Raw genomic sequence first — 10,449 nt, 5'->3', positions numbered from 1 at the left:
TAGTACCTAAAATGTCTTTGTTGGAGTAGGAACCCATGAAATCAATTTAATTTTCATATGTCATCTTGGGGTAGCAATCTAAAATATTCATCTTAACGTCCACTGTGGTTTAGAAGATGAAGCATTGCTGTATTTAGTCAGATCATAGTTCATGAAGCCCAGTATTCTCTTTCCAACACAAGTAGGATCCCAAAAAGAAGCTAGTCAATGCTACTTACTCCCAGTGATAAGTGCATTTCCCCAAAACTCCCTTGTCAATAAGTTTATGGACTTTTCCTTCAGGAGCTTGGCAAAGCTTGTTTTAAAACCCAGCTATGCTAACTGCTTTTACCATGTCTTTTGGCAGCAACTTCTGAAGCTTGCTTGTGCATTGACTGAAAAAATATGTGGGCTAATTTTCAAAAGGAATAATGTTTACTGGTGGGCAGTAAATATAGAACCCTCAACCTGCCAATTATTTAAATGCACTATATGGATAAAGCGGTTTACTTTAGGCCTGCTGAGGGAGTCTGAAAAGCAGGCCTAAAGTAAACTGCCTAGGCCAGTGATGGCAAACCTTTCAGAGACAGAGTGCCCAAACAGCAACCCAAAATCTAATTATTTATCGCAAAGTGCCAACAGGGCAATTTAACCTGAATAACAGAACTTTAAAAGCATTTGGCATGCTTTTGAATAATTAATGTGATTTTTGCTGTTGCATGCATGCTGATAACTCCCTTCCCCTCCATCCATGTGCATCTCCTTCCTGTCTTCTCTTCCCTCCCCTCCATCCATCCACCGATTGCCCTCCCCTCCATCCACCCATGTCCAGCAACTCTCCTCTCCCCTGCCCTCCATCCATCCATCTATACCCAGCAATTCTCTTCTCGCCCCTGCCCTCCCGCTCCCATCCATGCCCTGCATGTAAATCTTTTTTTTATTATCTCTATCGAAGCAGCCGTGTCTTTGAAAGCCCTGCCCATCTCTAGCCTTCACTTTGTGAGTTTGTCGAGTCAGTCCCGCCCTCGCGGAAATGATGTCAGAAGGCGGGACTGACTCTGAGGGAACAAATTCACGAAGGGAAGGCTAGAGATGGGCAGGGTTTTCAAAGACGCGGTCGCTTCAACGGAGGTAATCAGCATGGCAGGGAGGACATGCGAGGGGATGTTGGGTGGGCGGGCCTGGAGGGAAAGTGGCTGGGCCTGGGCCCGCCCAGGCCCGCCCTGGGGACAGCGCGATTGCCAACAGAGAGGGCTCTGCGTGCCCTCTCTGGCACGCTTGCCATAGGTTCGCCATCACTGGCCTAGGCTATTGGTATAGCAGTGGCTGAACATTGCTGCTCTATGGATAGCAGCCAGGAGTCAGCATATTACAGGCATATGCATTGCTCCTGACTGTATATGTAGCAGCACTAATGTATGTATGTTTTTTAAAATTTTGATAACCATATCTGGTGATTATACAAATATGCTGATGACCTCAGTTAATTGCTGACTTTATTTTTCTGCAGTTTGTTTTAAATTTGCTACTTAACTTGGTGTGCCCTAGTCTTTGTACTTTTTTTTTTTTTTTTTTTTAAAGAGTAACTCGATTTCTATTTCCCTCCTGAATTTATAGACCTCAATCATATTACCGCTCCCAACTGTCTCTTTCTCAGCTGCTGCTGCACACTGAGCACAGAATTTCAATGTGACTAGGCATGCGACTCAACCAGACCAAGAAGGAAGGGGTATCAGAAGAGAGTGGCAAATGAAACAGTATAGAAAATCAGATCAAAGAGTGATCAGACCATGGAATATTTTGAGTAAAAGAGAATGAAACCGGTTGGAAAGATGCATCAGTAGGGGAAATGACTAGATCAAGGGTGTGCCCACCCTGACAGGTCAGAGAGGATACCCACTGTACGAGACTCAGGTCAGAAAGAAAGGAAAGAAAATGTCTGACACAGAAAGACTGAGGACTATGAAAAGTGTATGTTGAAATCACCCAAAAACACAATATTTGGGAAATGGATAATAGCATTGGTAACAGCATGGAGACAGGAATCCCAGTTAGTCTGGGGTACAGAAGGAGGATAGTAAAAAAGATAAATCACAGGTGAGGACAAGGATGTCATACAGACTACTAGCACTTCAGAGTAGGTTGACAAAGTTGGAAGCTCAACTACCTGAAGCCTGGAGGCACAGAAGACAGTAGGACCACCTCAAGAAGTAGAATGTCTAGGCAGACATAAAACATCATAACCCTCTGGTAATGAATCATAGCAATAATGCTGTTCACCTTTTTTAATCCAAGTTTCAGCGGGACAAAGAACATCTAAATTAGCGGCTACAATGTAATCGCAGACTAGTGTAGACCACAATAACCTAGAGTGCAACAAACCAATATGGATGCCCAGCATAGAATGAGGAATGTTGGTAGACAGCAGCATAGGGGAAAAGAACAAACCTGAGGGAATGTCCAGGAGCATAAGATTACTGGAATGAGGTACTCCTGAAACGAAATAGAGGAACAGCATAGCCCAGCCAAGAGACTCCACGAGACCCACAGTAGCAACAACAACAACAAAAAAAAAACACAGAAAAAGTTGCTTGGGTACATACCGGAAAAGTAAGAAGCTCCATTATCCCTAAAAATGCATTCGCAATGCAAATATATCGGCGCACGCCGTCCCCAGAGAAAGCACTACAAAAGCCAGGAGTAATGTACACTTATACGCATATTCCTTGATTCAATAAAGGTCTGCAAAAGTTGCTAGCGCAAATTTAGGCGTGTCCCCAATTTGCATGAGCAATTTAATAGAATGAGTCAGTAACTGACTTTTTAACAAGCAATTATCAGCACTAATTAGATTTAATTGGGACTTGCCTGTGTAAAATTAGGTGAGGGATCTGCGGCTAAAATTTACACACCATCCAAAAAAAGAAGTATGGCATTTCGCAGGCGTGGTTTACAGTTACATGCGTAATTGTATAACAGTACTTGTGTGTAAATTTATATGCGGGAATTTGCACCACATTTTTGTAGGTTCAAATGGCCATGCCTAAATTTGCATGTGACCTCTCCACTTAAGCGTTAATTCTATAAACCATACCAAATTTTAGGCACGGCTTATAGAATACTGCTTAGGTGGGGTTTTTCCAGCACTGATTTTTTTAGGTGCCATATATAGAACCTAGGGTATAACAAAAGAGAGGGAACAAAGTACAAACTAAAGTCCAAACAAAAAAACAGCACCACGGGCCTTTAAAATGGAACAAAGTTCTTTAATGAATGAGCCTTGACCCGACACGGGCCGTGTTTCGGTGACTAGCACCTGCGTCAGGGGTCACAGTGATGACGTGGAAAACTTGGGGAATAACTCTAATATTTTCATCTACAATATTCCTTACACAGTGATGACGTGGAAAACTTGGGGAATAACTCGAATATTTTCATCTACAATATTCCTTACCCCACGTCTCATGTAGTAAAAGCTACAAAGCACCAAGGCACTTTCACTTTCTGTATCAAAATGGATGATACAGAAAGTGAAAGTGCCTTGGTGCTTTGTAGCTTTTACTACATGAGACGTGGGGTAAGGAATATTGTAGATGAAAATATTCGAGTTATTCCCCAAGTTTTCCACGTCATCACTGTGTAAGGAATATTGTAGATGAAAATATTCGAGTTATTCCCCAAGTTTTCCACGTCATCACTGTGACCCCTGGCGCAGGTGCTAGTCACCGAAACACGGCCCGTGTCGGGTCAAGGCTCATTCATTAAAGAACTTTGTTCCATTTTAAAGGCCCGTGGTGCTGTTTTTTTGTTTATATATAGAACCTAGCCCATAATGCACGCTTATGCATGAAACATTCCATAAATATTTTGCGCATGCCACTTACCCCCAAATTCTATAAAGTGTTCAAAATTACTTATGCAAATTTTGGTGTGTGCAATTTAAATGAATGAGCCAATTAGCACTAATAATTATTGGCACTAATGGGCAACAACTTGATTTTATGCACATATCTTGCTAGGTGCTATTCTATAAAGATTAATGTGCACATTGTTTTTAGTGCACAACTGGAAATGGGGCATGGCCAGGTCAGGGGTGTTCACTAGAGATGTGCGCAGTATTGTAGAATCCAAAGGATCTGCGCCTAATTTAGGCACGAGGATTTACACCAACTAAGCACTATAGCAGAAATGGCGCCAACTCGGAGCGCTGTTTATAGAATAGTGATCAGTACTCATTTTTTTTCTGCACCCAAATTTGGGTGCCATTTATAGAATCTGGCCCTTAGCGTGTTAATTTGAAGGGTGTACATGTGGGCAGAGTAGGGACCGGCATCCCACTTAGGCATGTAACTTACAGAATACTGTAAGTTAAACACAAAAATGCAACATTTAGGCACCAACAGTTACACCAGCCACAGGCGTGGCGTAACTATTTGAGGCCTATATTTAGGCGCACCAATGCAGACTTATGCTAGTATTCCAGAATGGAATCGGAGTGCATAATTAGCAGTCAGCATATGGTATTGGCACACCCAAATTGTGCTGTCAGTTATAGAATTGCCTCCTTAGGCTTTTAGCTAGTTTCCAAATACACAGGCATTGCCTCCTATCACATGAATTTTAAAATTTCTTTGAGTCACAAGGGTTTTTGTCAAACTGGATTCTGATATCCAAATACACTATATCAACTGGATCACCTTTATCCATATCTTTGTTTATAGCTTTGAAAGAATATAATAAATTGGTAAACCCAAACTGACTCATTCCCATTAAAAATAGTGTTACATTGGACATCCTCTCATCAGGTACTGTGGCTGTTGAACAAAAGGTTACAGATTACTAGTAACAGGTAGCAACATCATGTTTGAGCTCTTTCAGAACTCTAGGGTAAATACCAACCAGTCCTTTGTTACTCTTTAGTTTATGAATTTGCTCTACTGCATCTTCTAGATTTAAAGTGATTTGCTTTATTTAATCCAAATCATCATGATGGTTTTTGGAATGAGCATGACTGCAACATTCACCTCTGTAAAGACTTGGGCAAAGAATTTTTTTTCTCTGCTAAGACTTTGTCCTTTTTTTTGCACTCCTTTCCCTCTCTTTGGTTGGCTAGCGATTCAGATAATGCATAGGCTTTTTGGTTTTGCTTCTGTGGCAAGCTTCGACCTGCCTTATTACTATTTTAACTTCCAACAATTTTTATTGATGACTGTTTGTATACAATACAGCGTTTGGAAACCACATGTAAAATATAACAGGTCTCAATGAATACCATAAGAACATGACACATACAGTAATCATCATTGTGTTTTCTTAAAGTCCCCCCCCCTTCTTCCCCTTTACCTCCCCCTTACTTTTTTATATCCAAATCCCTACCTCCCATCCCAAAGCCATCCTATACTCTTCCCTATCCCTCTAAGAACTCCCCTCGTCCAGGCAGTAACACATCTCTTCATCTAAGGGAATGACCAACTCATTAACCCAGTCCTTTAGCCATGTGTGCTGGGTCCAAGCGCAATCGATTAAGTATAGAACTTTGAGCCCTAGGGGCTAGGGTATCAATATACTTTTCCCAAATTAAGTAGAATTTACGTTGTGTTTTGGGTTTGTAATATGAGTCTCTCAGCTGTAGTAGGAGCAGGGCATGCCATCTATTGCGCCATTGCCAAAACGACGGAGCTTCTGAGTGTATCCAATTGACCAAAATGCATTTTTCCCCACTATGCACGCTTTATAAATAAGCAGGTTATGGCAGACATTGCCTTTCCCCTTCAATAAGTCGACTCCCAAAAGGGCCGTCTCCGGTGTCAATGTCACCCTTCTTCCCAGGAGTTCTCCTAAAAATTTCGCTATGTGCTCCCAGTAAGCGGAGATCGCTGCGCAAGCCCACATAGCATGATAATAATTATAATTAGGGTCACCACACCTCCCATAGGTTGCTGTTTCCGCCCTACCCATATGATATAGTCGGGCTAATGAGGTGTATGCCCTATAAATACTACGGCCTTGGCACTCTCTCAGTTCTGCACTAGCAATCTGTCCCTGGATTTGCCTCAAGCTGCTCCATATCAATTCTATACTAATTTGTTTCTGTAAATCTGCTGTCCAAGTCCTAGCTAACTTGTCAAGGTTTTTAAGTGCTCTACTCTTCAGCAGCCTTTTGTGCAAAATTGATATAGTAGCTGGGTCTGTTGTTGGCATATCATAAAGATCATCAAATTTGGAGGTCACATCAACTGCCAAAAGATGTCTCGGCAGCGTAAGAATGTAGTGAGAGACCTGTTTAAAGGCATATCTATCTGCCCATGTATTAGAATCCAGATTTAAAGAATCCATAGATTTAAGATGCCCATCCTTATCTATAAAGTCATCTACTAGGGACAGTCCTTTATCTCCCCAGCTTCAGATTTGTTTACTCTCTAATCCTGGCCTAAAATCCCTATTCCCTCTGATGGGTAGGAGTCTATTAATCCATGCATCAAAAGACCAGAACTTTGCTAGCTCCCCCCATATCATTCGCAGCGGTTTCACCAGAATGCTTCTATGAATATAAGTGGGCAATTTAGAAGTCGCGGCCTGCAGTACATAATTAATATGTCATGGTCGCAGCCATTCCAATTCCATCTGCAGTGGGGTATAACGCGATTCTCCTTTCAACCAGTCTCCTAAGTGTTGGGCCATACACGCTGTTATACCACCATAAATTCAATATGCCAAAACCTCCTCTCTTCCACCTATCCATCATGTTTTTCATACTAATCTGTGACCGTTTCCTATGCCAGAAAAACTTTGAGAGTATGCCAAGCAGTTTATTCCAATCTCTTTTGGTAAGACACAAGGGCAGGGTTTGAAAGTAATAAAGCCACTTGGGAAAAATGATCATATTGAACAAAGATATTCATCCCATTAATGACACTGGCAACTCACCCCATCGTTCCAACAGTAGTTTGGTATCTGAGAACAGCTTGGTGATATTTAATTTATACAGTCTCCCTGGCTCCCCCGGCAACTGAATACCTAAATATTTAAAGACTCCCACTGTACTTTTTAAAGGGCAATTGAGCTGACTCCACTCTGCATCAGACAAATATAAAGTCTGAGCCTCGGATTTATCTAGATTAAGACGAAAACCTGAGTAATCGCCATATTCTGCGAATATCTCCAGAAGTGCTGCTAGGGAAGTCTGAGGGGCCTGCAATATCACCAACAGGTCATCTGCGAAAGCTGCCAATTTAAATTGTTCCTGACCCACCTGTATCCCCTTCACCTCTGGCATCTGCATTACATCTCTAATCAATGAGTCCATGACCAGTACGAATAAAAGAGGCGAGAGTGGGCAGCCCTGTCGTGTACCCCTCTCTATCGGAAAGACATCTGAGACTATTCCGTTAACTAAAACTTCCGCCTCCGGGGCCCTATATAAAGCTTTGATGGCTTCAACAAAATAACCGTTAATCCCATAGGCATCTAACGTCGCATACAGAAAAGACCAGTTAACTGGGTCAAACGCTTTTTCAGCGTCAAAGCTCACTAACAGCGATGGTACTGAATCTCTATGGATTGTCTCTAATGCTAATAAAATTTTTCGCAGATTGTATGCTATTGACCTCTCATGGACAAAACCCACTACTTGTTCAGCGATCAATGATGGCAAAACTCTTGCCAACTGATTTGCCATGATTTTAGCAATTAGCTTGGCTTCAAATGGTAGCAAAGAAATAGGTCGGTAAGAGCCCGCTCTATCTGGGTCTCGCCCTGGTTTACGCAACACAATAATCTGAGCTTTCCGTAACATATCCGGCAGTTGCCTTCTCTGAACTATAACATTAAATACAGTCGTCAAGCAGGATACTATATCATTTACCATTAATTTATAAAATTCAGACGTATAGCCATCAACTCCAGGTGACTTGCATAGAGGGCTAGTTTTAATACACCATCTCACCTCTTCCTCATTAATCTCCTCATTTAACATTTCTTTCTGTGCTTCTTGTAATTGAGGGAACTCCCGTCCCACTAGGTAAGAATCTGCCTCTAACCCTGTGTCAGCTGGCGATGAGTATAAATCAGCATAGAAATTTTTAAATACCGTATTTCTACATTTGTATGGCAATAAGTACCCTGCTCGTCCATAATTCGATTCACCCATCTACGCCCTCCCACTTGGTTAATCATCCGCGCCAGCATTTTGCCTTGTATATTAGCGTGCTTATAAAGCTGAAAGCGATAATACGTTAATGACTTTTGCGTTTTTGCCTGGATCAATTGATTGATTTCCACTTGCAAGGCCAGCAATTTGGTTCTATTCTCTGTCGTCGGCCTATACCCATACTGTTGTCTATCATTCCTCACCTGACGTTCCAGGCGCACCAACTCTGCATCTTTCGCTTTCTTTTGATACACCGAGTATGAAATATGTCCCCGTAGGACCGCCTTTGTCGCTTCCCAGAAAAGAATCAGATCCCTAATGAAGCTTTCTTGGTTGCATTCTACATATTCTTCCCATTTCTCCTTCATAAACAAAGGGAATTTAGGATCCTGATATAAAGCTTTAGGGAATCTCCATTGGAATCTTATCTTCTCCGCTGTGCGCCAGTCTAACGATACCCAGATCATTGCATGATCTGATACTGCAGTGGCCCCAATTTCTGCCTGTTGTAACTTAGGCGAAATCGTCCCTGAGATTAAAAGATAATCTATACGGGACTGCGTCCCATGTGCTCTGGATAGATGAGTAAAGTCCCTTGTACTCGGGTGGAGCAAGCGCCAGGAATCCACTAGGTCCAGTTCAGAGCAGACCCAGGGGACTCCTCTAGAGAGTCCATCAAGGGGTCTGATACCAAATTAAAATCCCCTCCGACAATGATTGGGATCTGCTCAAAAGCGTGCATATGCTGTATAATTTTCTGAAATTTTTTTTAATCGTATTGGTTAGGCGCATACAGATTGACCAATAAGAGTGGTTTATTTTGTATAGTAATATGTTGTATTATATACCTTCCTTTAGGATCTACTACTCTATCATGTAAAACATATTGCATCCCTTTTCGGAACAAGATAGCCACTCCTGCTTTTTCTGTGCAGGACTATCCACCAACTCTTGCACCCACCATTTACATAATTTCTTATGTTCTGATTCTGTTAAATGGGTTTCTTGTAACATAACAATATTGGCTTTTTGTCTGTTTAATGCCTGTAACAGCTTGGCCCGTTTAATTGGCGATGATATGCCACCTACATTCCAAGATATTATTTTAATCATTTCATCTGGCCTCTACTGGTCTGTCACAGTGCAGATGTATTTGAGCTTTGGGAGAGGTGTCCCAGCTCACCTCTCCTCTTACACTCAGCCCAAACGGCGTATGGGTGTCGCCAATTCCCTTTTGTCTGAGTAAACAACTGCCTGGAAAAGTACCCTGCCCCCTAACCAATCCTCCCTCCCATAACCCCCCCCCCCCCCCCCATTTATCCCCTCCCATACCCTCTCCCAACCTTCCTCTAGAACTCCTATGTGAGTTCGTCACGTGTTGGCGCCACATTTCCTCCCTCCCTAGGTTGTGAGGATCACCCCAACCTGACAGCATATTCTTAGGCATAAACCCCATATCAGCGCGCATCAACTCTTTGTTCTCACTTCGTAACAATGACATTCCTGCTGATCATGGGATTTCTCTGAGTAAGAAGTGCTCCCTCACTACACTCAGGAGTAACCACTTCCAATACCCTACAATCAAGTAAATGATCCTTCCCTGTCAGCTGTAGAAAATTATGGGATTTTGAAAAACGATCATTCTATGTTATGATATATATTTTGCTTTAACAATGTAAACGGCAAACATGGGAACCCAAGCAGTGCAAGTACCCTTCCAAACCCACAAAACCTAATTTTTGAATCCCTCCCAATCATAAACATAGCAAACTTATCAAGTATGAAAACAAACTTCAAAGATTCCCTCTGTGTCCACAAAATGGCAGGTTAATTCAAGAGAAATGTTGACTCCTGTGCTGCAAGTGAAAATTAAACACTGCTTCCATAGTAAAACCTTATTGCAATGTTGGTTATAGTCATTATGAGTAAATTTTTTACCCAGGCATTACCTATTAGAAACCCAATCATAAAAAACATAAAGTCCAATAATGTAGTGCATTTCGACCATCCAGGAACTATATGCCAACAGCACGTTCTGGTACAGCAGTCCTTCCAAGTCGCGAGTCTAAAACTCTAACCAGCTGGTAACTTGCGTCTATGGAATCTCCTGCCAGGATATCTGGAGCATGGCAAATTGTAAAATCACTGTCAAAATAGTGCTCCTGCACCATGTCAGTTATCAGAATATGCTAGTTCAAAACGATGTATCAAGGAGCACTATGAAAGTATATAGGCCCGGCTCGAGCTGGAGACTCCACGGTTAGCATGAGCTGAAACTCTGCTGTTCAACCTTATTTTGCTTTTCCATATGCCGCACACTA

Source organism: Microcaecilia unicolor, chromosome 3, assembly GCF_901765095.1.
Source record: "Microcaecilia unicolor chromosome 3, aMicUni1.1, whole genome shotgun sequence".
Taxonomy (NCBI): Eukaryota; Metazoa; Chordata; class Amphibia; order Gymnophiona; family Siphonopidae; genus Microcaecilia; species Microcaecilia unicolor.
This window is presented reverse-complemented; position numbering follows the sequence as displayed.